The sequence below is a fragment of the Myotis daubentonii genome, chromosome 2 (assembly GCF_963259705.1).
Source record: "Myotis daubentonii chromosome 2, mMyoDau2.1, whole genome shotgun sequence".
Classification (NCBI taxonomy): domain Eukaryota; kingdom Metazoa; phylum Chordata; class Mammalia; order Chiroptera; family Vespertilionidae; genus Myotis; species Myotis daubentonii.
The window spans coordinates 105,038,883-105,066,039 of record NC_081841.1 but is presented as its reverse complement, the minus strand read 5'-3'; the positions used below and the strand labels follow the sequence as shown (position 1 = coordinate 105,066,039).

Sequence of the window (27,157 nt, the reverse complement as noted above, 5' to 3'; positions counted from 1 at the left end):
TTACAATTATATGATTTAACTTGTACACAAGGTTTGAAAGCAAAATATAATTAAAAGTTGTTAGACATAGGTTATTTAATGTGGTTATATACTGCCTTACAGTTTTTGAAAAACCAGCAAAAACAAAAGTAGTGCCAGGTGCCACAAGTGGCAGCTGCTGTCAACATGGCTAAAATACCAACTAATGTCCCGGATATGCAAAGGATACTGATCCTTTTAACCACACCAGCACATGCAGCGAGTTGCCTACCAGTAATATTTTCTTGTTCTTCTACTGAGAATGTAACACATCTTTGAGACAGATTTCTGGAAAAAAAAAATTGGCTTCAATGGATATACTACATGCCAACCAACCTGTTGCACTCAGTAAGTCCAGTAAAGTTTCTTGGTCCAGTGAGTAGAAGTTGACTTTACTAGTGAAGTAGGAAAGCTTCCTTTAAAGGTCTTTTTCTTTGCTCAGCAGGGAACATGCAGATTTAGTAACATGCAGATTTACTCTGAGTAGGAAAGAGCGGTACTGAAAAACTTGATCTCTAAGGCAGTTATTCCATATATTAAATTTTTTTGCACATAAAGGAGATAGTGTATGACTAGAAAATGTATTATGAATAGATAATGAAAAATTATTTCATTATCTCAGTTCATGAACATGAAAAGTAATGAATCCTGCTTACTGATCAAGGCTGATGTCCACTATATCTACTAGGATGTAGTCCGACCTAGAATATTCTTCTTCCTCAATGTTATGACTCCCAAGAACAGATGTGCCAGAAAAGAGACTAACCTGGATTATGCAGCCTTTTACTATGGGTTGTGAAGGCGAAGTTGTAAACTTTGTTGCATGTTGTGGACTTTTTTGCCTCCCTACCTCTCAAGCGACCCCTGGGCCTTTTCCTAAAATCAAATTCATCTTACTGAGCCATTGCGGGCCAGTATAGTTCACCAGCTAGTGCTGCCTTGTGAAAGCTGGCAACAGCATCACATCATCTAAAGTGCAATGCCAGGACTATGTCCTGCACCAGCCTCCCACCCTCCCCATTTTACCTGCAATTGTCATTCTTTATTTTTAAAGTATATTTTTATGTTTTCAGAGAGGAAGGGAGAGGGACAGAGCGATAGAAACATTAATGATGAGAGAGAATCATTGATTGGCTGACTCCTGCACGCCCCCTACTGGGGATCGAGCCCACAACCTGGGCATGTGCCCTGACAGGGAATCAAACTGTGACCTCCTAGTTCATAGGTGGACACTCAGCCACTGAGCCACACTGGCTGGGCTATAATCGTTATTCTGGATCTTGCTCTGTAGCCCGTAGCTATGCTGGTGCAGTGGAGGAGGAGTCCCAGAATCTAGAGGCACTTTAGTTCACATGCTGTCACTAACCGAGCTATCCTGAGCAATTTAGTAGATCTATCTGTGTTGCTTCTTGACTGTGAATAAGGAACATCGACAGATGTTGTCAGGATCAAATGAGAAAATTTAAGTGAAAGCACTTTCTTTTCTTTCTTTCTTTCTTTTTTCTTTTTCTCTTTTTTTTTTTTTTACTTTATTTTTTTTCTTTATTTTTTTATTGCTTAAAGTATTACAAAGGGTATTACATATGTGTCTTCCCCCCCCCCCGCCCTTGACTATCCCCTGGCCTCCCCCACCCCCCAGCGTCCCATGTCCATTGGTTATGCATATATGCATGCATACAAGTCCTTCGGTTGCTCTCTTATACCCCTCCCTCCTGCCCCCCAACTTTCCCCGGCCTTCCCGCTGCATTTTGACAATTTTTTTTTTTTTTACTTTAGAGAGAGGAAGAGAGAGAGAGAAAACCTTGTTGTGAGAGAAAAACATCGATCGGCTGCCCCCTGCATACCCCTCTACTGAGGATCAAGCCTGCAACCCGGGCATCATGTGCCCTGACCAAGAATAAAACTGATGACCTTTTGGTGCATGGGACGACATGCAACCAACTGAGCTACATCGGCCAGGGCATAAAAGTACTTTCAAAATAAATGTAATGGTCACAAGTTTTCAGTTGACACCCACTAGGATAGCCATAATAAAAAAGACATAAAAAATGTTGATAAAGGCATGGAGAAATTGGAACCCTCACATATTGCTGGTAGGATTGTAAAATGATACAGCTGCTTTGGAAAACAGGCTCTTAGTTCTTCAGTTAAACATAGTTGTCAAATTATCCAGCAGTTCCGCTCCTAGCTATGTGCCCAAGTGAAATGAAACATACATCTACTGAAAAACTTGGACATGAATGTTCACAGCAGCATTATTCATAATAACCAAAAAGTTGAAGCATTCCAAGTGTCCATGGAATGCTTAAGTGCTTAAATGGATAAATAAAATGTGGTATATCCATACATTTTTTTTAAAAAAAAAAACATGACGTCTTTATTTAATTTAATTCATTTTTTGTTAATCCTCACTCAAGGATATTTTTCTTACTGATTTTTAGAGAGAGTGAAAGGGATTGGGGAGAGAGAGAGAAACATAAATGTGAGATATATATCCATTGGTTACCTCCTGACTGGGGCCTGGAATCAAACCTGCAACCCAGGTAGTTGCCTTTGATCTGGTATCAAACCCATGACCCTTCAGTGTGCGGGCCGATACTCTAACCACTTAGAAACATTGACCAGGGCGATACAATTGATTGATTGATTATTATTATTCAACAATGAAAGTATATGAAGAAATGATACATACTGCAGCGTGAATAAAAACATTGTGGTAAATGAAAAGAAGCCAGTCATAAAAAGTAACATATTATGATCTCATTTATATGAAATATCCAGAATAAGCAAATCTGTAAAGATGATAAGTAGATGAATTGTTGGAAGGGCTAGAAGATGGGGGGGGTGGGGGTGGGGAGGTGGACTAATGGATGCTAATGGATCCAGGCTTTATTTTGGGAGTTATGAAGTTCTAAAATTGACTTATTGGAATCCTCTGTGAATATACTAAAAACCATAGAATTTTATACCATAAATTGTATGGTGTGTGAATTTTATCTCAATAAAGCTGTTACGGAAAGCAAATAGGTGCAATGCAAAGGCCATTGGTTTTCTGCAAATGACCAAACAGAGCTGAATTCCAGCAAGGATCCATTCAGGGCTTGGTTGACTTACTTCCAACATCTGAGATCAAGATACATCTTCTAATTGAGAACATCCCATAATCTGCCCACCAGGCCACACTTGTCATTGCCTGTATGTTCATGAACATCAAAAGCACCAGTGACTAGAACTGGAAAATGGTTGTCAATTGCTTCAATAAAGTCCCAGAAGGAAGAGTGAAGCACTCTTTTAACCCCTAGGAACCAAATGTTTATTGGAAAGGGAGTCAAGAAAACGGTAAGTCCTCACATACTGGGCAGTAGTCTCAAAGGAAAAATAAAAAATAGACCCCAAAGAGCTGAGCCCCAGGAGCTTTTGGTACTTGTGGATTCTCTTAAGAGAGGCTCTATCATCAGTGCCCTTGATGGGACAAGACATGGCACTGAGTGAATAAGTAGTGACATGGACTCTGAGTCAAACAATGGATTTAGAAGTCTAGGGCTCTGTGAATACAACTGAGAAATATTTTAAATCAATGTATTTTGCCTATATTTCACTTTTTATGCATGCAGAAGAGTAGTAAATGTCTTTTAAAATCTAAGTGTAAAAGAGTGGCCTTTAAAAGTATAAATTAAACATTGTAAGTGATAAAACATCATCTCATAGTTTAATTGACAGCATTTTTTCTCAATGCATCTTAGAATTAGAGTCTTATATTTGACCAGAGGCCTGGTGTATGAAATTCATGCACTTGGGAGGGGGTCCCCTCAGCCTGGCCTGCACCCTCTCATAATCTGGGAACCCCATGGGGAGCAGGCCTAAGCCATCAGTCAGACATCCTTAGTGCTGCTGCAGAGGCGGGAGAGGCTCCTGCCACCACTGCTGCGCTCGCCAAGCCTGAGCTTGGCTTCTGGCTGAGGAGCACTCCCCCTGTGGGAGTGCACTGACCATGAGGGGGCAGCTTCTGCATTGAGCGTCTGCCCCCTGGTGGTTAGTGCACATCAGAGCGAGTGTTTGAGCAACCTAAGCATATCATTAGCATATTATGCTTTTATTGGTTGAATGGATGACCGGACACTTAGCATATTAGGCTTTTATAATATAGAACTAGGAGCCCAGTGCACAAATTAGTGCACCTTGAAAGGAACTGTGGGCCGTGAGGCTACGGTGGGCACAGGGGTGGGTCTCAGCCCATCCTTTGTGCCCCCGCCTGGCCCCACCAGCTGTGGCCCCTGGTCACCTCTCTGCTGGTGGCCCCGCTCCCACCACTGCCACCACTCCCACATGCTGATGGCACCAGCCCCACTCACACCCGCTGACGGCGCAGAGCAATCGGGGCCTGCGCCAGCAGCAGGTGTGAGTGGGGCCGGCACTGTCAGTGGGTGCGAGCAGTGGCTGCTGCCCCAATTGCCCCTCAGGGGGAGGTGGAGAAGCCCTGAGGGGAGATTGGGGCCAGCAGCCACCGCTTGCACCCACTGACAGCGCTGAGCAATAAGGTCCGGTGCTGGGTGACGGGTGCCAGAAACGTGCGAGCGGTGCTGTCACCAGCAGCGGGTGCGAGCGGAGGCTGCCAACCCAGATTGCCCTTCAGGAGCAGGGGGAAGTGGAGAAGCCCTGAGGGGTGATTGGGGCCAGCAGCAGCCGCTCACACCCGCTGACGGCATCAAGCGATTGGGACCGGCGCCAGGCACCAGCAGTGGCTGCGAGCGGTGCCTCCAGCACTGGCTGCGGGTGCGAGTGGGGCCAGCACCAGCAGCAGGTGCAAGCGCCAGGTGGGACCGCGGCACGTGGGAGCAAAGAATTTTCAGTAACCACCAGAGGCTTGCCCCGATGACAGCAACCGGTGCCCCACCTTGGTCTGGTGCCCCCGCTCACCTGCTCCACCATTCTGCTGCAGCCAATGCCTGCCATGTTCCGCGCACGTCCCTTGGTGGTCAGCACACGTCATAGTGTCCGGTTGTTCAGTTTTTCGGTTGTTCCAGTTGTTCTGCTGTTTTGTCTATTTCCATATTAGCCTTTTATTATATAGGATAGTGTTTGGTACTTATTAAAGGTAGTCCATGAGTGTGGCATCTAAGTTAATATGACATCTCTGCTGTTTCATTGACAAATACTATAGTATAATTCTTGCCTCTCAAGCATTGAAATGAATTTACATTTGTTTTAGGATTTGCATGGAATTTCTGTTAGCCATCAGAGTTGTGTGCGATTTGTTGACTTTTACTCTGTTCCTAGCACTGTGCTAAGTGCTCCTTGTGCATTTTCTCATCGGCACCTAACAATGTAGAAGTTACTATTTCTTATTTTACAGAAAACGGAACTGAGTTGAGACATTAAAGAACTCTCCAGCATTCTTTTTAAAAAATATATATATTTTATTGAGTTTTTACAGAGAGGAAGGGAGAGGGATAGAGAGCCAGAAATATTGATGAGAGAGAAATATCGATCCGCTGCCTCCTGCACAGCCCCCACTGGGGATGTGCCCACAACCAAGGTACATGCCCTTGACTGGAATCGAACCTGGGACCCTTCAGTCTGTAGGCTGATGCTTTATCCACTGAGCCAAAACTGGTCAGGGCTCTCCAGTATTCTTTAGCAACTAAAAGACAGCCAGGACTAGAACCCATCTGATTCCAGAAGTTCCTGCTCTTGACTGCTCTGCTAGAACCCCTTTATGGCCGATTGTAAATTGGGTCTTAAAATCACAGGCAATTAATGCAGATGGAAATGGGAAATGGATGTAGTTATATAGTAGCTGCAGACTTCTGGGCGTTCTCTAAAGTTAACTCTGCATTTTTCCAGTTACTGGAAGGAGATTGGAGTAAAGATGAGTGAGAATCTGTAGTTACATGTCCCGTTTTTCGCCTGTAAATTCTGCTGATCAGCTGTAAAACTAAGTTTCTTTCTTCCACCTTTACTCTCCAAGCATTCTGGTTGTGCTTTTGTGTGCAGAAATACCCATGGAGAGAACTACACAGGGTTTGAGATGCAGAGCCAGAATAAGGGTCTCCTATATAACAAAATCTCAAAACACAGAGCTGTAGAGCCAAAAAGGATCGCAGAAATTGGTGCACCTATGAAACTTTTCCAAGGACTAGATTCTCAGTGGTTCTCAAAATAGCATCACCTGGAAAGTTGTTAGAAATGCAGACTGTTGGGCCCCAGCCAAGACCTCTGGGTCAGAGACTCTGGGGATGGGGTCCTGCAATTTGTGCTTTATGAAGCCTGCTAACATTTGAGAACCACTGAACCAGAGCAAAAATTTCCACAGGGGCCTTGGCCGGGTACCTCAGTTGGTTAGAGTGTTGTCCCAATACGCCAAGGTTGGGGGTTCCATCCCCAGTCAGCACACATACAAGAAGTAACCAATGAAAGTACTTCGTTGTGCCAATGAGTGGAACAACAAATTGATCTCTCTCTCTCTCTCTCTCTCTCTCTCTCTCTCTCTCTCCCCCTTCCCCCGCTCCCTCTCTCTCTCTCCTCTTTTTCCCTCTCCCTCCTTCCCCTCCCTTTCTCCCACTCGCCCTCACTGCCTGCCTCCCTCCCTCCCTTCCTTCATCTCTGTCTCTAAAATCAATAAATAAAAATTTTTAAATTTTTTTGACAGGATCCTGAGGCTATTCTCCTTTTTGGAAGTCCATCACAGCTCTTATTTCAAATTCAATTAAAAATATTTACTTTCATATTTTATACATGAAATTTTTTCTAGCATTTATAGTATTTAAAAGCACAAGAATCCTAGCCTAAAAATCTGATTCTATTCTTCTACTCTCCTCCTTAGCAGTTAACATTGGCTAAAAATATCTTTTCTTAAAGAGTTTGTCAGTCCAAAGTATTCTCTGCATTAAATTGTAAGGTATTAGATGACAGAAACTAATTTGGAAACAATATTCAACAACTATATTAACAAAATACTTATTCAGCAAAATGAATAGCCAAAGGAAGTTTCTAGAATAATTTTAGTGATATGACATACCTATTTGTGCATTACTGATGTGGATATGTTTTCTAATTTATTGACAAAATATAGTGAAAAGTTGCTATAGTCAGTAGGAGAAGAGAGCACTTTTCTGACTCCTGAATATTTTTAATTAATTCAATTTCTGAAACATTCCTTTCCCTACTAATACTTTGATTTGATTCTTGGTCTGGGGAAGTGAGGAACTTGTTCATGTCAGCATTTGCCAAATGGCATTCCTGTAATATGTCAATCTGTTTCTCAAAGCAAAGGTTTTGGGGTAAATACATCTGGGAAATGCTGTGTTAAAAAATTAACAGATTCACTTCATGACTTCTTTGAGTTTTTAGTAGGTAATATGAACTGTGACTCCCTAGGGGGTTATGTCTTACATAGCATTTGCCTTATTTCTGTAGTAAAGTATTTTGGAAAAATAATAAAGAATTGTTTATGAGGGCCTTCTGCACTGACATGGAAATATTGATACATAGAACCCTTCTTTGTAATGGCAATTTACTAGTTTGCAAAGAAATTTTTCCTGTCAATGTGTTTGATGATTACCTTCGTTTGTAAATATGCTATGAACTGATGTTTGATGCCCTAAAACTAAAATATAGCCCCTGATATGTGAAATGTATGTCTGTTCAGGAAGTTTTTCTGTATTTTAGTTGTAATTCAAGTTTGGTCCTGGGAGCGTGTCCATGCAGCATCCACTTACTCCACCGCCATTTTTAATCTTCCTGAAATGTGTCTAGGTGCATCTCTGCTTTAAGTAATTCTTTTCATGTTTTATAAAAACGTTGCTTCTGGCCCAGCTGGTGTGGCTCAGTGGTTGATCATCAACCTATGAACCAGGAGGTCACGGTTCAATTCCCGGTCAAGGCAGATGCGTGGTTGTGGGCTTGATCCCCAGTGTGGGGCGTGCAGGAGAATGCTCTCTCATCATTTGATGTTTTTATCTCTCTCTCCCTCTTCCTTCCTCTCTGAAATCAATAAAAACATATTTTTTAAAAAAACATACAACGTTGCTTCTAGAATGTAATGTGTTCTAAACAATTTAATAAATATGTATAATATGAACATGATAAATGGTATTCACATTAAAATCTTTGTTAAAAATTTTGTTTTTATTTTGATAGAGAAGGCCAATTGATATTTTGACCTTATTGGTGGTAAAGTTATTTCAATTATTAATGTTTTCTCAATGAATATTTATTGAGTATGATGTTAAATATTTTTGCTCAATACTTAAGGCATTAAAAAGTATTAGTTTTCTATTGCTGCAAAATTTATCACAAACAGAGGCTTCAAACATCATCCACATATCAGCTCACAGTTCTGCAGGTTCAAAGTCCAGCTAGGCATAGCCAGATCTCTGCTCAAGGTGTCATGAAGCTGAAATCCAGGTGTTGGCCAAACTTAGCTCCTGTCTGGAGACTCTGGGGAAAATACACTTTCAAGCATTCATTTTATCGGTAGAATTCAGTTCCTTGGAACCATGTACCGGAGGTTCCCATTCCTTGCGTATTGTCAGAAAGCTGCTGCTCTCTGGTCCCAAAGGTTGCTTTCAGATCTTTTCCATCTTCAAGCCAGCAAGGGCATGTCCAGTCTGTCATGTGCTTTGAATCTCTGACTTCCTCTTCTGCCTCTAGCCAGAGAAAACTACTTTTAATGATTCATTGTGATTAGGTCAGGCTCACCTAGCTAATCTCCCTTTCTTGAAGTCAGCTGTGCCACCTAACTATCACGGGAGTGATGTCACATTCACAGATTCTACCATATTCAGAGGGGGCTGAGGTGCTACAAGGATGAGTGTCATGTGGTGTTGTCTTAGAATTCTGCCTACTACAAAGTATAGGATGCATCCCAGTTCTCTAAAGTTAAAAAATTACTCAGGAGACAGACAATATAAATGTATGTCTAGGTGCATCTCTGCTTTAAGTGATTTTAAATTTTAAAATGAATACTACAGAAAGTATTTCAGTAGTTTATAGAGTGACATCAGTGGGATCAACTGGTTAGAAAAGTTACATGGAGTATTTTTAAAATTATACTAGGCCCCTGAGGGATAATAATAGCAATGACTAACATTTATTGAGTTATAAGTCCTGGGCACAGCTGTTTACATTTATTATCTCATTTGATCTTTACACCCACTACAATTATTCCAATTTTGCAATTGAGGAAACAGAAGTTTAGAGAGGTGAAAACTGGCAAGTGGCAAAACCAGAAGCAATGCCAAGCCAATGGGTTCCTTGTTACCAATCATGTAACAAGCCTTTGTAAGGCCATCGCCCTGAGCCAGGTACTTTGCTAGGTGCTGTTAATACAATAGTAAGATCCAATTCCTGCCTCCAGGAAGTCACGATAAAAGAGAGGGTCCAGGAAACAAACCGAGGCCCTGGATTTTGTAGTTTAATAACAGCACAGTGGCCTCACAAAATAAAGCATGGTCAGTTCTGCTTCATTGGGTCACCAAGAGCTTCTCAGAGGAGGTGACACGTGTGGTAGATCTGAAGAATGAGGAATTCTCCAGGAGAATGTGGAGGGTTGGAATGGACAAGAAGAAATTCCAGATATAGGCAAAGGCTAGGAAGAATGAAGCCATGTGACCTAGGGAGGAAAAGGCTGGTATACCCTGGGTAACAGGGAGAAATAAGAGATGAGGCTGCAAAAGAAGCCAGGGGTCCAATCATCAGTGGATTTATCAACACTAATAAAAGAGAAAAATGGTAATTGGCGTACGAGCTACCCTTTTCATTGGCTAATCAGGGCTATATGCAAATTAACTGCCAACTGAGATGGCAGTTAACTGCCAACAAGATGGCGGTTAATTTGCATATGTAGGCACAATGCAGGGAGGCGAAAGGGAAAGCAGGAAGAAGCCCCCTGCCACTGACAGTGATCGGAAACCCAGGGGGGAGCTAAGAGCTGGGGGGCAGGGCAAAGGCGGCCCTGGGGCCGCCTTTGCCCTGCCCCCCAGCCATGATCGGAGAATCAGGTGCCTTTGCCGCCCTGGCCAGTGATAGCAGGAAGTAGGGGTGGAGCCAGCGATGGGAGCTGGGCACGGTAGAAGCTGGCAGTCCCAGGAGCTAGGGGTCCCTTGCCTGGGCCTAAAGCGAAGCCCACGATCGTGGGGCCGCTGCAGCTGCGGGTCCCCACTGCCCGGGCCGAACACCTAGGCCAGAGGCGTCAGGCCTGGGCAAGGGGCCGATCCTGCGATTGGAGGGTGATGGGGGTCAACGCCTGAGGGCTCCCAGTATGTGAGAGGGGGCAGGCTGGGCTGAGGGACACTCCCCCCACACACACCCAGTTCACGAATTTCGTGCACCGGGCCCCTAGTACAACATAATGGCCCATTTGGATTTATCCCATAGGTAGGGAATCCACTGAGCTGTTTTAAGCAGGAAAATAACATGGACAGAGTTGTACCCCAGACATTAGCATGAAGGATGTATTTGAGAAGAACAGGAGTAGCGAAAGGAGACCAGCTAGAAGATGACCATTACAATCTAGATGAGCAATATCGAAGGCCTGTGGTGAGAGGCAAAGCAGATGAATGTGAGGGATGAGAGAGAGAGAGAGAGAGAGAGTGAGAGAGAGAGATGAGATCTGGTGACTGGTTAGGTGGAGGGCATGAACAAAAAAGAGGATTTAGGATCACTCCGGGTCTGTTTTGGCTTGTTTGGATGATGGCACCATTGACTGGCATAAGGAGGGAAAAGTAAATTCAGTATTGCCCAAATTAAGTTTGAGTCATCCATATTACATCCAAGAGTCAACATCTGAACCCACATGAAGATATCTGTTGTAGTGTTACGATGAGCATGTGCCCAGCATATCAGAGCATTTTGTGTGGGGTGACTTCCTAAAGCAGATAATTCCAGGGAGATAGGAGGAAAACAGAAGAGACAGTGGAAGAGATTTTCTGGAGCAAGGGAAAAATGACTAGAGAGCCCCAAAGGATGAGGTAGATAGGGGGACAATGGAATACAGATGAAATGAGTGTTGCCATGTGGTTTTACAGTGGTGACCTCAGCACTAAGTGATGCAGGTACTGTGCCCAAGAGGTGAGCACACTGTCCACTGTGAGGTCACTTCTGCGTGGTCCTGAAGCTCTTCCTCTGGTTTAGGAATCTGATTCATTTTGTTTGTTAATTATTATTGTTGGAGTGGACGTGGCTTCATTTCTCAGCAGCGGCCTCTCCTTAACCAAGCTCAGCAAGACTGAGTCACCCATGTAGACAACGCATTGACTTGCAGGGGAAACTACAATAGCAGCCGGCCTGGCTGACCAGGGAACTGAGCTACTAGGAGGCTGCTCTGGGATCATGACCTAGTGAAGGGGTTGATGGCTGACTACAATGTTCACTGGTGTCAGAGCCAGACTATCAGTCCCCCTATCAACAGACATGGCTAGATATTCTGGTTAACCTAACAGATGGTTGTTGTCCACTGCTTTTTGTTCCCAAGGTTTCTTTTGCCAGCCCTTCTCGTCATACTTTTTCTCTAAACCAGCTTCCTTGTTTGCTTCTACTTGCTAAATTACAATCACTTCTTTTCCTTTAAATTTTTTAATGGCCAGGAAATGGCATAGAATAACTGCCAAGTCACATAAATTAACTTTTCTGTTAATGTTTGTGATCCCAGAAAGAACTCTATATCAGTCTGTACAAACCACATGTGAGTTTTCATGCATCGTCGGCACGTGACTGAGAGTGGGCCATGGGCCCTTCTTTACGTGGTCCAGAAGAAAAGGCAGCCGCCATGTTCGGAGGCTTCAGATCTCCTTCTACCTCAGAGTTGGGCTCTGGTCTGGATCTTGAGTGATAGGGATTAACTGGTAATGGTCGATCTGTTTTCACTTTGGTGACCTTGGTCAGCTCTCCCAGGTCAGGTCACACCCAGCCCAGCTGGTTCAGCACACACACTTTTTTAATCCTCACCGGAGGATATTTTTTCCCCATTGAATTTTAGAGAGAGTGGAAGGGAGGGGGAGAGACAGAGAGAGAGAAAACCATCAACGTGATGAGAGGTACATCAATTGGTTGCCTCCCGCATCCGTCCTACCAAGGCCCAGGGAACGGACCTGCAACCAAGGTATGTGCCCTTGACTGGAATTGAATGCAGGACCCTTCAGTCCACATGCCAAAGCTCTATCCACTGAGCCAAACCAGCCAGGGCTAGCACACACTCTTAAAACTGCCTGCCCTTTACAACAGCAACAAAATAGCTGTAGGACGGAATAATCCGTGCAGGTCCAGTATTCTGTAAGACTTTCACCGTGGCATTTTATCTACCTGAAAAACCCAGAAGCACTTGACAAACTTGCCTTCCTCTGAACACTACTGCAGGTCTTTCTCTTCCCAGCGGCGCAGCATGAATCCTTGTTCTGAGGGTCTGTTGCACTGAGCTCCGTAGCGATGTGTGCAGCTTTATGCACAGCAGACTGACCTTCCCCTCCTGCACTTTCGGATCCTCCGGAGTCGGCAGCTCCACTGTCCCCGGCATGGTGGTGGCCGCCCCAACCGGGACGAGGTACCTACAGCCGCATCACCCTCATCTCCTACAATCACTTTTTATTTTTGTTATTATTTTTTAAAGTTACAAATATACCTTTATTCACCAATCGTTTTTGTGTTGGTTTTTTGTTGGTATTTTTTGGTTAATCCTCACCTGAGGATATTTTTTCATTGATTTGAGAGTGGAAGAGAGAGGCAAAGACAGAGAAACATCGATGTGAAAGAAACATGATTGGTTGCCTCCTGCATGCACCCCGACCAGGGCCCGGGCCAGGGAGGAGCCTGAATCAAGGTACATGCCTTTGACCAGAATCGAACCCGGGACCCTTTGGTCCACAGGCAGACACTCTATCCACTGAGCCAAACCGGCTAGGGCCTACAATCACGTTTTAAATCCTACTTCCCTGATATTACTCCCAGGTTTTGATTGGAGCTTTGGGTCACCCCCAGCTCCTTAGTCAATCATCTACGGAGCAGGCCCTTTCTTCATTTACACATGCCGGTTACATTCATCTGTATGTAGAGCTTACTATGTAAACTGTGGATGACAACTTTCCAGGTTTTAAGAGGCAGCCCACAGTCACTCCCTGTGAAGAACAGTTAGAGAGGTTGGACAAGAGGGTAGGCTAAATTTAAAAGTTCTTGCAAATCTGGCTGAGGATGTGAATCCTAGAGAGGCCCTAGAGGTGTGGGTTTGGGCAGCTGATCTGGAACTGAGGGTCAGCTGCATTACAGTAAGAATTGGCCAGAGGCCAAGAGTCCAGTGAAGAAGCTGAGGCAGTGGAGGTAATGGACTCTGCAAGGCCAGGACTGAAATGGTAACAAAGTGTGGAAAGGAAATGCCATGTTGAACAGTCACTTCAAAAAGAGAAACAACAAGCCCAAGTGACTGATGGGCTACAGCAGATAAAGATGAGGAACACAATGATGCACTCCTTTTCTTTAGTTCTATGATCGCTATTGGCAGTACTTTAGGTATCCTATATAATAAAGAGTGAATTAGACCAGACAGCCAAACATCTTTCCTGATGACCTTCCGAACAAAGCCGAACTGTGAGGGCCGAGGCAAGAACGACCTTCCTGAATGACCAGTGGGCAGGGGACAGGGCCAGTGAGCCTACACCACCAGGCCAGCTATGGTGGTCCCAGCGCCCCTTCTCCTGCAGAGGCAGCGGGAGAGGCAGTGGCGCACACCTTCCACAGAGGCAGCAGGAGAGGGGGCTGCGCAGTTCTGGCACCTCCACGGAGGTGGGACGGGTCACAATTGCAGCACCTCAGACTCCCACGGCCCCTCCCCTGGCCAGCTTGGTCCCCAATTGGCACCGCCCCCCCCCCCCCCCAGTAGGCATGGGGGCGAGGCCAGCGCTAAGGAGCAGCAAGCCAGCTTCTGGTCGAGTGGTGCTTCTCCCCTCCTCCTGCTCAGCCAGAAGCTGGGCTCACAGCTGGCAAGTGCAGGGGTGGTGGTGGGAGCCTCTCCCGCCTCAGCAACAGGCGGGCAGTAAGGAGCAAGGGGTCCTGGACTGCAAGATCCCCGGACCACAAGAGGGATGTCTGAGTGCCAGCTTAGGCCCGGGGGATCGGGCCTAAGCCAGCAGGCAGACATCCCCTGAGGGGTCCCAGATGGCGAGAGGGCGCAGGCCGGGCTGAGGGACCTCCCCCCACCCCCCAATCCAGTGCATAAATTTCGTGCACCGGACCTCTAGTTTTATTAATATTATGCCTTGTTTTAGGTGTATGTCTAGGAGCACTACATATTTGTAAAGCTTGACTATTTTATTTCAGTCTGGCACTCCTACCCTGGTTTACTGGATACATTTAATAGAATGAGCAACTTCTTAGAAATTCCAACCTGTAGTCTAATCCAGACTATTTTCCTTTGTCATATCTCCTAGGAAGAAATGTTTGATATAAGCAGAATAAGGAATAGAGTTCTGAGAGGAACTCAGGCTAATGGGGAGAACTGACCTCTCAATCCGTAAGCTTTTATTAAGCACTTACTATATATCTAAGGTTGTGTGAGGTGCTATGGAGACCATGAAACCTGTATAACAGCTCCTTTTTGGAGGACTTGAATTGCCTTCTTAGGAGCTGGGTTTTCCTGTAAGAAACAACCAGCAGGAAGCATCAGGAATGGTGTATATGAGGTTCTAGGCTGGTCCATGGCAATGGGTGGTATTTGCATACAAGCTGAGCAATGGGCCTCTGGAAGCCATCCCAGAGGACAAAAATCTCTTAGCTTGAAGGCTATGATGCAGGCAAAAAGGCAAACTGGGGCCAGTATGTTTAGTCACAGAGTCCAGAGGGATTCATCTTTTCTTTTACCCTGGGAGGTTTAGTCTTTTAAAACACTTTTATGTGTATTAATCTCATTTTAGCCTTGACACAATCCAGCAAGGGAGGCAAGGTGAGAATTATAAAGAGAGAAAGGATTTGTGAGAGATTTATGATGTTGAAACAGTAGGACTTTATGACCAATTAATCTTCTGCTTGAGGGTGGGGGAAGCATTGAGGATGGCTCCCACCCCACTCACTCACTCGCTTACTAAATCACGTGTGCAGCAAATTCTTCTTGAGAGTCCAATATGTGTCTCGTCTGTGCCCTGGTGCCAGAGTTCCACATTCCTGGCTGAGGCTACCAAGTAGCTCATAGTGCCATTGCCTGTGACAAGAAACAGTGGAGGAGAACATCTGGTGCTGACTGTCCTTCAGTTCCTACCTGCTTGTGGGACACCAAGGTGAAATCGACCACTAGGTAATTATATAGAAACTAGAGGCCCGGCCTACGAAATTCGTGTGTGGGTATGGTCCTTAGGCCTGGCCTGTGATCAGGGCCATCTTCCCCAGCTGCCTGCAGCTGGCCACGCCCCCTGCCATCACCCACCCCCGGTTCCCCTTTCACCATCAGGTGATTGGTGCCTGACGGCCAGGGGAAGGGACCAAGAGGTCAGCTGTTCCTGCCCTCTCGCCGGCCCTGCCCCCGCTGCTGGTGGCCATCAGGCGATCAGAGCCTGCTAGCCGGAGAAAGGGACCAAGAGGTATTCAGTGCCCCTCATAGTGACTGGTCCAGCAGTCATTCTGGTTGTTTTGCTGTTAGGGTCAATTTGCATATTACCATTTTATTATATAAGATTATATAAGATAGATGCCTGGTGCATGGGTGGGGGCTGGCTGGCCTGCCCTGAAGGGGGCCCCCCCAATCAGGGTGGGTTCCCTGCTGGGGGTGGGGCCGGCCTGGGAAAGGGGCCATAGGTTGCTTGCAGGCTGGCCACACCCCCAGCTTTGTCAGGAAGGTGTCTGGAATGACATCTGGAAGACGTCGGTCTATCCAGTCTAATTAGCATATTGCCCTTTTATTAGTACAGTGGGGCCTTGACTTACAAGTGTCCCGACTAACAAGTTTTTCGAGATACGAGCCGTCTCTTGGCCAGTTTTTTGCTTTGAGTTGCAAGCTAAAATTCGGGTTACAAGCCAGCTTCAGATACCCCACTGCTACTTGGCGCAGCGAACTTCACAGTGAACGCCACAACATCAGCCCAGCATCACATGTCTCACTCGTTCACTTTTTGATTTGACATACGAGTAATTTGAGTTACAAGCTCCTTCATGGAACAAATTAAACTCGTAAGTCAAGGCCCCACTGTATAGATGTTTGACTTTTGCAGAGCAGAGGTCTGGGATCTGAAATAGATTTGGAAATGATTAGCCTACAGGTGAGAGTTCAGATCTGGAGTGGGTTAGATGACCTGGGAAGAGCCTAGTTAAAACATTTAACAATCCCGAGCTTCAGTTTCTTTCTGTGGGAAATGAAGATATCTACATCAGGGATTATCTTAGATCAAATGAATGTGAACAGACCTGAAAAACAGCAGAGCGTTATAGAAACTGAAAATCCTATTACTGGTATTTCATTGCTATAGTATTAGCATCTTCTCTAACCAAACAGCTTAGCAGGTTCCTCAAAAAGACCAAAATTTTGCATTAATATTCCTCCATTACCTCATTATAATCCCCCCCTCCCCCAGGGAAAGGGCAAGAGCTAAATAGAAACAGGCCTTGATATCTGGCTTTGAGTAGAAATTGAGAATTTTTTTTTTTTAATCCTCACTTGAGGATATTTTTTTCATTGATTTTTAGAGAGAGGAAGAGAGGGAAAGACAGAAATGTCGATGTGAGAGAAAAACATAAATTGGTTGCCTCCTGCACACGCCCCAACTGGGGCCCGGGGCCAGGGAGGAGCCTGCAACCAAGGTACGTGCCCTTGACCAGAATCAAACCCGGAACCCTTCAGACTGCAGGCCGACGCTCTATCCACTGAGCCAAACTGGCTAGGGCAAAATTGAGAATATTAGACTAATTCATCAATGTATCTTAGGTGTGAAAGTGTGTATAACAGCAACTGAGGCAGGACATTGTGCTGTTTGCAGCTTGACTTCTAAAAGCATTAATAGCCATTTTTTTTTTCAGATATTCTGACCATTGAAAAGTGAGGGGAGGGGAAATTTAGAAAAATTTGAGAGAAAAATTCAAGTTATGATCAGGAAACCCCCTGATTGTCAAAACGAAAGGCAGAGGGGAAAGCCAAGATACCTTTAGAAAAATATTCAAAGCAAAGTTGGAGGGTGCCAAATTTAGGAGCACTGTTTTGACTGAGTAAAAGTATGAAATAGGTGACAAACAGGGTTGTTGTTTTTTTAAGGTCTGTTTTTGTGTGTGTCATTTTTGGCTTCATAAGGTTATGGATTAAAAACAACTTTCTTAGATTCATCTTTCCAACTCCATAGGTTAGAACCTGGCCAGAAGGTTAAGGAACACATTTCTGCTCTCTTTTCAGTTTTTAATACAGTGTGATAGGGAAGCCATGGCTCAGTGCCCATCCAGTCAACCCATGGCATTTTCTGGCTTTTATTAATTGACTAGGGGCCCGGTGCACGAAATTCGTGCACTGGGTGTGGGGGGGGGGGAGTGTCCCTCAGCCCAGCCTGCCCCCTCTCACATACTGGGTGCCCTCAGGCGTTGACCCCCATCACCCTCCAATCGCAGGATCGGCCCCTTGCCCAGGCCTGACGCCTCTGACAGAGGCGTAGACCCCCATCACCCTCTGATCACCTGATCGGCCCCTTGCCCAGGCCTGACGCCTCCACCAGAGGTGTCAGGCTTGGACAGGGGAACCCCCATCTCCCCCCGATCACTGGCTCTGGCCCCCGCCCAGGCCTGAGGCCTCTGGCCCAGGAATCATGCCTGGGCAGGGGACCCCCATCTCCCTCTGATCGCTTGCTCCACCCCCCCGCCCAAGCCTGACGCCTCTGACCCAGGCTTCAGGCCTGGGCAAGGGGACCATCATATCCCCCCAATCCCTGGCTCCGCCCCCCACCCAGGCCTGATGCCTCGGCCAGAGGAGTTGACCCTCATCACCCTCCGATCACCAATCACCGGATTGGCCCCTTGACCAGGCCTGAGGCCTCCGGCAGAGGTGTCAGGCCTGGGCAGGGGACCCCCAGCTCCCCGCGGTTGCAGGCTCTGCCCCTGCCCAGGCCTAACGCCTCTGGCTGAGGCGTCCGGCTCGGGCAGCGGGGACCCGCAGCTGCAGCGGCCCCGCGACCGTGGGCTCCGCTTTAGGCCCAGGCAAGGGACCCCTAGCTCCCGGGACTGCTAGCTTTTACCGTGTCCAGCTCCCATCGCTGGCTCCACCCCTACTTCCTGCTATCACTGGCCAGGGCGGCAAAGGCGCCTGATTCTCCTATCATGGCTGGGGGGCAGGGCAAAGGCGGCCCCAGGGCTGCCTTATCCTGCCCCCCAGCTCTTAGCTCCCCCCTGGGTTTCCAATCACTGTCAGTGGCAGGGGGCTTCTTCCTGCTTTCCCTTTCGCCTCCCTGCATTGTGCCTACATGTGCAAATTAACCGCCATCTTGTTGGCAGTTAACAATCTTAGTTGGCAGTTAATTTGCATATAGCCCTGATTAGCCAATGAAAAGGGTATCGTCGTACACCAATTACCATTTTTCTCTTTTATTAGTGTAGATGACTGGATGTGTAGGTGTGTTTAGTGTGCAGGTAGCCACCATGTCTCAGAAGTTAAACAGGGGAGGCAGACAGGACACCTATTTCTAGAAATTTGCTTACCAGGTTGCAGTAAATCAACTCAGGTTGAGGTCAATCAGATACTATATATCCTTAGCACAATGCATGGATGATTCTGGGAATGTGTCTTCTCCTCAGCCAGTGCCTGCTTCCTCTCCCTCCACAGCTCTTCACAGCTGAGGAGAATGTGCCCTTCAGTCCAGGAGCCAGAGAGAAAGTTGGCAGCAGATCTTAACTGCTCCACCCCAGAAGCTACCCTTTTTCCCTCTCTGCCCTCCTAGGCTTGGAATCCTTCACCATTCAAAGGCTCCATCCTGCCTTTCAGGTTCCCTGTGCTCCCACGTGGAAGGGGTTAGGGAAAGGCCAAAGCTCCGGGGTGCAGCTTTGCCCCCCTCCTTATCTTTCCCTGATTCCCATGGCTTTCCTCGCTCCCTTTCAGCCAGTTTGGGATGTCATTGGAGATTGTTTCTTTGTCTCCTCCAGTCTGTCTCCTTCCTGTCTTCAGATTACTTCCCTGAGTGGATGGGGCTGAGTGACAAAAGAGGTGGGATAAAAAAGGCAAGCTTGAGCCTTGTCCCTGGCTCAGTTGGTTGGGTGTCGTGTACACCAAAAGGCTGCCGGTTCAATTCCTGGTCAGGGCACATGCTCGGGTTTCAGGTTCAATCCCTGGTAGAGGGTCTACAGGAGGCAGCCAAGCGATGTTTCACTCTCACATTGATGTTTCTCTCTCTCTCCCTCTTCCTTTCTCTTTCTCTAAAAATCTATTTTAAAATATTTTTTTTTCAAAGGCAAGCTTGACTATGAAACGGATTACGGATGCAGTGATGGCTGCACGCTAATCCAGTGAGCAGGAGTGTAGGTGAGAGTTGATAACTGTTGAAGATGGACAGTGGGCACACAGGGTTTCATTACAAGCTTCTCTCTGCTTTTGCATTTTGCCATTTTTCCTAATAAAAAGATGAAAAGATAAAATAGTTGGGATTTAAAAATACTGTGAATTTACAGTAATATTTCCCTTTTTGCCAGTTAATGTGAATAAGCACATACTACTTACCCATGTAAAAAAAAATGCAGGAACTGTTCTGTGAGAACATTGCTGGTTTGGATCTCCCTTTCCTTCCCACCCCAATTCCAGTCTTGGGCAGAGTTATCTGATACTTTCCCTCCCTGGTTTTAATCAGAATTACCCTGCACCTTCCTTGCTGCTGTCTGAGCATGCTTGCAAGCCCAGCACCTTCCTTTCTCTCTGTTATAAATTTGAAAGGGTAACCTTTGTTGTAAGGCAGTTGCCATTCAGATCTAAGGAGAACCTTTCTTTGGCTTTAGCTCTGCTTCCACCCCAGCTCTGACTCTTCTGTGATAGGGAGTTGCTGGTGGTCCTTCTTGTCCTTAAATTCTACCCTTGGGCCTCTCCAAATTAAATAATCCCGTTTTTGTCCAGCTTTTTCTCAGGTCTCTGATATTTGACAAAGAAGTGTCTTGAGCTTCTCTAGCATTGAGAGGGTGCTTAGCAATATTAAGCATGCAAAACAAGTTTCAGATATAAAATTATTTTCAGTGGAGACCACTGTGATTGAGAAACTTGAAGACAAGTAACTTTCTGAGTCAAAAGATAAAGATAAGGAACCACTAGCAAGAACTGCAAATGTTTGGAACAATTCAGCTCAGCTTCCTAAATGTCCCCTCCAGGCACTCCATTCCACCTTCTTAGTGGCCTGCATTTCCTTCAGGATAAAACCCTTCTTAAAGGGCATATAAGGTCACCAGAGATTGGACTCCACCTCTCTCTCCATGGGTATCTAAAGGTTCCTTTTCTGGAAGTTGTCCATGAAGCCTCAAAATCGTACTGATTTATCCATTCATCACCTTTGCAGTACCTGGGCTCAGCACCTAGTACAGCCGTGGGCAAACTCAGCCCGCAGGCCGAATCCGGCCCGTTCGGCTGTTCTATCCGGCCTGCGGAGCCGAAAGAGCGGAGGGTTCTCTTGCTCTTCCCTCCGCTCCTTCACCAGCAGCAGTGTTAACATGGCAACGTCAGGAAACACGGCCGCAGCTCCTTTTTCTGAGTCCAGTTTAAGAACCCATTGTGGCCCTCGAGTCAAAAAGTTTGCCCACCCCTGACCTAGTAGGTCCCCCAAAGAAAGCCTACCAGCTTCAGTTACCCTGTAGAAGGGTGGTAACCCCAGATAAAGACAGCTACTCAAACAAACCCTTAGGCTGGCAACAAAAATGTTACTTTTCTAATAGTAGAGGCATATTCTTTCTAAAAGGTATTGATTGGACAGCACATAATGATTTGATTGAGTGCTCACTAGGAGCCAGCCACTATGCTGAACCCTTCACCAACTTCACCTTCTTTACTCTTATCCTAAACCTCTCCCTGTTTTTCACCTCACCATCCACAGCCCATCAAATCAGGTAAGAATATGGACTCTGAAAGCCAGTCTGCCTTTTTTTAGCTTCTTAGTGAGGTAGACCTCTTGTGCCTTAGTCCCCGTGCCTGTAAAATGTGTCTGATAACCATAAATTTTTTATGAAATTGTGAGGACTCAAAGAGTTACTGCATGTTAAGCTTTTAGAACAGTGCCTTGCATATAAAGGTTAAACAACTGTTAGCTATTGATGTCATTATTTTAAGAGACTCAAATATTCCAGATTTTGTGTGTTTTAAAATACTTTCTATAGTTTTTTCACAGTTCATTTTTAGACTTTTAAGACTTTTTGTAAATCAACTAACTTCTCTTTGTTTATTGAAATCACAAGGTTACCCATAATTAAGCCTATGGAATGGCTGCCTTTCAGCATTCTTTCCTAAGGAACCTGACCAGGGAGAGGAGTTATGTCACATTCCTCTCTGTAGGAAGTAACCACGAATCTATCTGACATTGAGAGAACAACATTAACATAACCAAAAATGCAAGTTTTGTGTACATACTGTATGCTCCATATAGCACCATAATCCATATAAGTGAATTTTTCAATTATACATGTAGTACTACATATATTTATACTTTTAAAATTCTCTTACCTAGATTATGATGATGGTTGCACAAACCTGCCTTTACACAAGTGAATATTATAGTATATAGACACACACATGCAGTATGTGCATTATGTCTCAATAAAGCTATTTTTAAAATACTATACTATAAAGTATTCTATGTAAGTAAACAGAAGAGTTTGGGAAGAAAATGCATTGAACTGTCAACAGCGATTATTGTAAGGGGAGAACTGAGATGTATGTGGCAAGTATTCGTGAGGATCACTGAGTTTGTATTCTACATGTTTTTGTAGCTGAATGCTTTACAGTGAGCAAGATTGTTGTATTAATATAGTTTTTGGTCTGTTTTGTTCACTACTGTAACTCTGGCACCTAGTTCAGTGCCTACATATAACACAGATTCAATAAGTATTTTTCAAATGAATGGATAAATAAGTTACATTTTAAATGTAACAAAACAAATAGTACAATAACTTGTAGGTTTGTGTATAGCACTCTCAAACTTGCTAATTTTTCAAATTCCATTTATTTCCAAAATAGGTTTATGGAAGAGATGCTTTTCAGCAATTAGAGAACTATTCTTGGAATCCTCTGAATGGGTCATGGCTTTAAAAATTCAGGCTCTGAAGTTGATTTTTGGCTGCAAATTTGGTTACAAAAGGAGTTTCCACACTATTTCTTTTATTCAGTTTGTTATAAAGCATGTAGAATAATTTATTTTTCTTACTAATATAAGAAAATGAGATGCTCTAACTGAGGAACTATGTTAAATGGCAATCTACTTATATTTGGTATTGCCTTAAAATTACCTGATTGAAGTCTTTTGAAAAAGTAGTGGAAGTAAGTTTATTGGTAGATTGCAATCTAGGTTAAAGTCTGTGTTTGAACTTCCCCCTCCCTAATAAGTTTGTTTTATTTATATTAATTTATTTATTTAAATTGAATTTTTAGAGAGGGAGGGAGAGAGAGAGAAACATCAATGTGAGAGAAAAGCATCAATAGGTTGTCTCTGGTATGCACCCTGACTGGGGATTGAGCCCACAACCTTGCGCCCTGACCAGGAATTGAACCCAAGACCTTCTGGTGCACAGGACAATGCTCCAACCAACTGAGCCCACTTGCCAGGGCTATATTAGTGCTTAAACATGCTTACTAATCCTGTTGCAACTATTTACAATATTGGACATTACTTTTCTTGCTGTTTGCTGAAATGGAAGTTACTTGCAATTTTTATTTAATGCATTCATAAATATATAAAGTAATAATATCTTGATTTTAATCTCATCTTTCCTCTAAAATAATGGTTCTTACTAATAAACCTTTTGGCCATAAACCCCTTAAGGATCTGATGAAAGTGATGAATCTTTGCATTAGAAAAACATACACATTTGCAGATGATCCCAAACCTCGAGTAAATAACTCTTGTTCCAGATTATTAAGATGCATGAAGATGTCCATAGATATGCTCACACCCATAGTTTACTAGTACATATATATATATATTTAACTTAAAAAGCATATAATTTGACTAAGGCTCCTAGCTTTTGTATTGATGGCGACTTTCACATTTAACCTGTGGCCATTCAAGCGATCAAATTCCTTTAATTAGAATATCATACTCACGCTAGCAGATTTGGCTCAGTGGATAGAGCGTCAGCCTGTGGATTGAAGGGTCCCAAGTTCCATTCCAGTCAAGAGCACATGTCCGGGTTGCTGGCTCGATCCCCAATATGGGGCATGCAGGAGGCAGCTGAGTTACTACTGAGTTACGCCAGCTGGGCAAGCGTATGTTTATTAATATGGGGACATTGAAATAAGGAAGGGCTTAGGATAGAAGAAGCAACAGGAGAGAGCCAAGGCGGGGCTACTTTGGCTCACTGGAAAGTCAGAGCAGAGGGGGCCTTGGTAGATTTAGGGGGTTAGCCCCGGACGAGCTGCTGCTTCCCATTGCTCCCCTGATTGCAATTCTTATGGGAATTCTTAGAGTTTAGGAGATATGTACCCTGTCAGTGTGGCTCAGTGGTTGAACATCATCCCATGAACCAGGAGTTATGGTTCAATTCCCAGTCAGGGTATATGTCCGGGTTGCAGGCTTGATCCCCAGTTGGGGACAAGCAGGAGGCAGCTGATCCATGATTCTCTCTCATCATTGATGTTTCTATCTCTCTCTTCCTCTCTTTTAAATCAATAAAAAAAAAATGTTTTAAAAAAGAAGAAGAAGAGGGGAAAGGGAAAAGCATCGGCATGCTCATGGGAGGGAGAACACACCCTCGGTCCTTGTCCTGAGGGTTTTAATGACTGGGAGTTCAGGGGAAGTCTTAGGGGAACATCTCAATAAAGCTTTATTCTGATGCTCCAAAATGAGATTGATTCCCTTAACTTCATCTGTCCTTGGGTGTGGTTGGCGCAAAAGGCATGAATTTGATTCCTATTATCTATCACCCTAACTAGGGTGATTTATGTTATTTACCCTCTGGTTGGGGAGGAGAAATGTAAACCATTTACTCTTAAATTACAGAAGATAGGATTTTGTGATTTACTAGATAGCTGTAACCTGCTTGGCCTTTTTTTTTTTTTTTTTTTTAATAAATTGATCCACACAGTTCATAACCTTTTTGTGATTTGGCTTCTCTTTATTTATTTATTTATTTACTTATTTAAATTTGGCTTATTTCAAATATATATATATATATATATATATATATATATATATATATTCATTCATTCATTTCAGAAAAGGGAGAGAGAGAGAGAGAGAGAGAGAGAGAGAGAGAGAGAGATCAATGATGAGAAGAATCATTGATCCAGCCCAGCCCACAGAGTAAAGCATCTCTCTTCAGGAAAGCTTAACTACCACTGTCAAGTTTGGTCATCAATTCCTAAGTTATTGATTGAAATACATATTTCATATGGGGTAGAATTACAGCCAAGACCTATATTTATAATGCAGTGGAAAGTAGGAAAACTTGGTTTAGATTTGGTCAATGGAACAAAGTATTTGGGGGACCTAATTGTTAGCAACACTAAATTTATTCATGTATTATTTCTGTGGAATAATTTACAGGATAAAGAATTGAAAATGCCTGAAAGACAGCTTAAGGATCCAAAACTTCTCTGCAAAAACAAGCAGGAATCTGGACATTGGCAAACTACCCAGCTTTTTCTTGTTCCTATTCATGCCACATAAAGTCATCTTTCAGGGCACCAGGATCACTGGCCATGCGTTCCTGGCATTGGGGTAGTTGTGTGAGCCTCTCTTTTATCTCTAGAATCCAAGAAAAGCAAATGCTTTACAGAAAATGGATTTAACCACCGTCTGAGAATAGTGCCCATCCCACTTCACAGAGGTTCAAGAAATACTTTCTGTTACCATGAAGTTTCTCTCTCTTATTTCCTGCCATTTATCTAGATATAATGACCAAAGGAAAGAAGGAAACAGGTCCAAAAGATTGTTTATTATAAACAAGAATTTTTGAGAGCACTTTTGAAGACATAATAGTAGAAGAGACAAAATCTGAAAATAAATTTTAGTGGATTACAGTGGAACCTTGGTTCTCAAACTTAATTCCTTCTGGAAGGCTGTTCAAGAAGCAATTTGCTGCCTTAGCCGGTTTGGCTCAGTGGATAGAGCATTGTCCTGCAGATTGAGGGTTCCCAGGTTCGATTCTAGTCAAGGGCACATGTCTGGGTTGCAGGCTTGATCCCCAACATGGGCCATGCAGGAGGCAGCCAATCAATGATTCTCATCACTGAGGTTTCTTCCTCTCTGAAATCAATTTTTAAAAAATTTAAAAAGAAGCAATTTGCTTGAAAACCTAATCATTTCCCCCCCCATTAGAAATAATATAAATTGAATTAATCCATTCCAGACCTGTTTTAACCTTTCTTATGTACAGTACATGTCTAGTGCACTGTTTAATCTACAGATAAACACTTTAAAAAATAAAAAGGGGAGGCAGCTGATCGATGTTTCTCTCTCACCGATGTTTCTAACTCTATCCCTCTCCCTTCCTCTCTGTAAAAAATCAATAAAATATATTTAAAAAAATAAAAAGGAAGTAAAATGTAAATGAAAATTAAAAAAGAAATGAAATATATAGTAAAAAAGGAAAATTTACACATACACTAGAACTTACCTTTAATGTTGAGAGCTATTGATGCCTGAATACAGAGAGGAGGGATGGCAGAATGTTACTCTTTGGAAGGGGAGTCCCCTTCCATGAAAATGTCAGGAAGCTGTTCTGGGCTTCTTTCTCTCTTTTCTCCACTAGAACTTGCTTCGGGCTCACTGGGCCTCTATCTCATTCAAACCTATCCAATGATTTTTGCCTGCGTCTTAACACTTGCCTGAAGTGAAATACTGCATTGTCATTTAACAAGTTTATGGAATGGTTTTGCTACTTCTTTGTTGGGGTGATATATATATATATATATATTGATTTCAGAGAAGGAAAGAGATAGAAACATCAATGATGAGAGAGAATCATTGATTTGGCTGCCTTCTGCACATCCCACACTGGGGATGGAGCCTGCAACCCAGGCATGTGCCTTGACTGGGATCCAACTGTGACTTTCTGGTTCATAGGTCAAGACTCAACCATTGAGCCACACCAGCCAGGGAGGGTGATATCCTATATAATAAAAGTGTAGTATTCAAATTGTCCCCTCGACCGGGAGTTCAACCAGGGGGGAAGGGAGGGAGTACCCAGCTGGCAGCTGGCAGCGGCTAAGGACCCTACCAGTGTACAGATTTCGTGCACTGGGCCTCTAGTTTCTTAATAAATCTTTGCATTTCTCATTTCCCAATTAGTGAAGTAGAAGTATCCTCCCTTCCCTCCTCTTCCTCTGAAGAGAGCTCCTCAACTGCCATCTGTTGCTGCTCCCTCTGAAGGTCTTGGAGCTCCTCAGTGGTCAGCTCAGGGCTGTGGTCCTCCACCAACTCCCCCACATCATCATTGTCATCATCACCCACCTCCAAGCCTTTGGACTTGCCCAGAGACACAATATCCTCCACAACAGAACAGGCTCATCCTCAAAGCCCTCAAAGTCTCTTTCAGCAACAGACTCAGACCACAATTTCTTCCAGTCTGATTGCATGGTCCTGGAATACACTTCTCCCCATGCTTTGTCTGTGAGCCTCAAGCAAGTGAGGATATTAACATGTTCCTTCCAGAACTCCTTGAGGGTTAAATTAGTTTCAGAGATCACCTCAAAACACCTTTGAAAGGGTACCTTTGTTTCTTAAAATTAAAAATGACCTGCTGGTCCATGGGCTGGGTGAGAGGAGTTGTGTTAGGTGGCAAGAACCTAACAGTGATAAAGCTGTATATATATATATATATATATATATATATATATATATATATATATATATATATATATATATATATATATATTAATTATTGATTTCAGAGAGGAAAGGAGAGGGAGAGACAGAAACATCAATGATGAGAGAGAATCATTGATAGGCTACCTCCTACACACCCCCTACTGGGGATCGAGGCTCCCCCACACCCCCCCACCCCCCACCCCCAGCAT

At 44.2% G+C, this 27,157-nt stretch overlaps 1 long non-coding RNA gene and 1 pseudogene across 3 annotated transcripts in view; one reads left to right on the top strand and one right to left on the bottom strand.

The window, feature by feature from the left end:
* The window catches only part of LOC132228151 (uncharacterized), a 120,108-nt gene that overhangs the window by 74,220 nt on the left and 18,731 nt on the right, over positions 1 to 27,157 (top strand). Inside the window, exon 3 of one of the 3 annotated variants that reach the window (XR_009451296.1) lies at positions 3,195 to 3,357. The exons of the other annotated variants lie outside the window; for them this stretch is intronic. This is a non-coding gene — a long non-coding RNA (uncharacterized LOC132228151). The remainder of the gene's footprint in view (positions 1 to 3,194; positions 3,358 to 27,157) is intronic. 3 annotated transcript variants of the gene reach the window in all.
* Positions 11,691 to 12,529, bottom strand: LOC132226269 (NADH dehydrogenase [ubiquinone] 1 alpha subcomplex subunit 8-like; annotated as a pseudogene).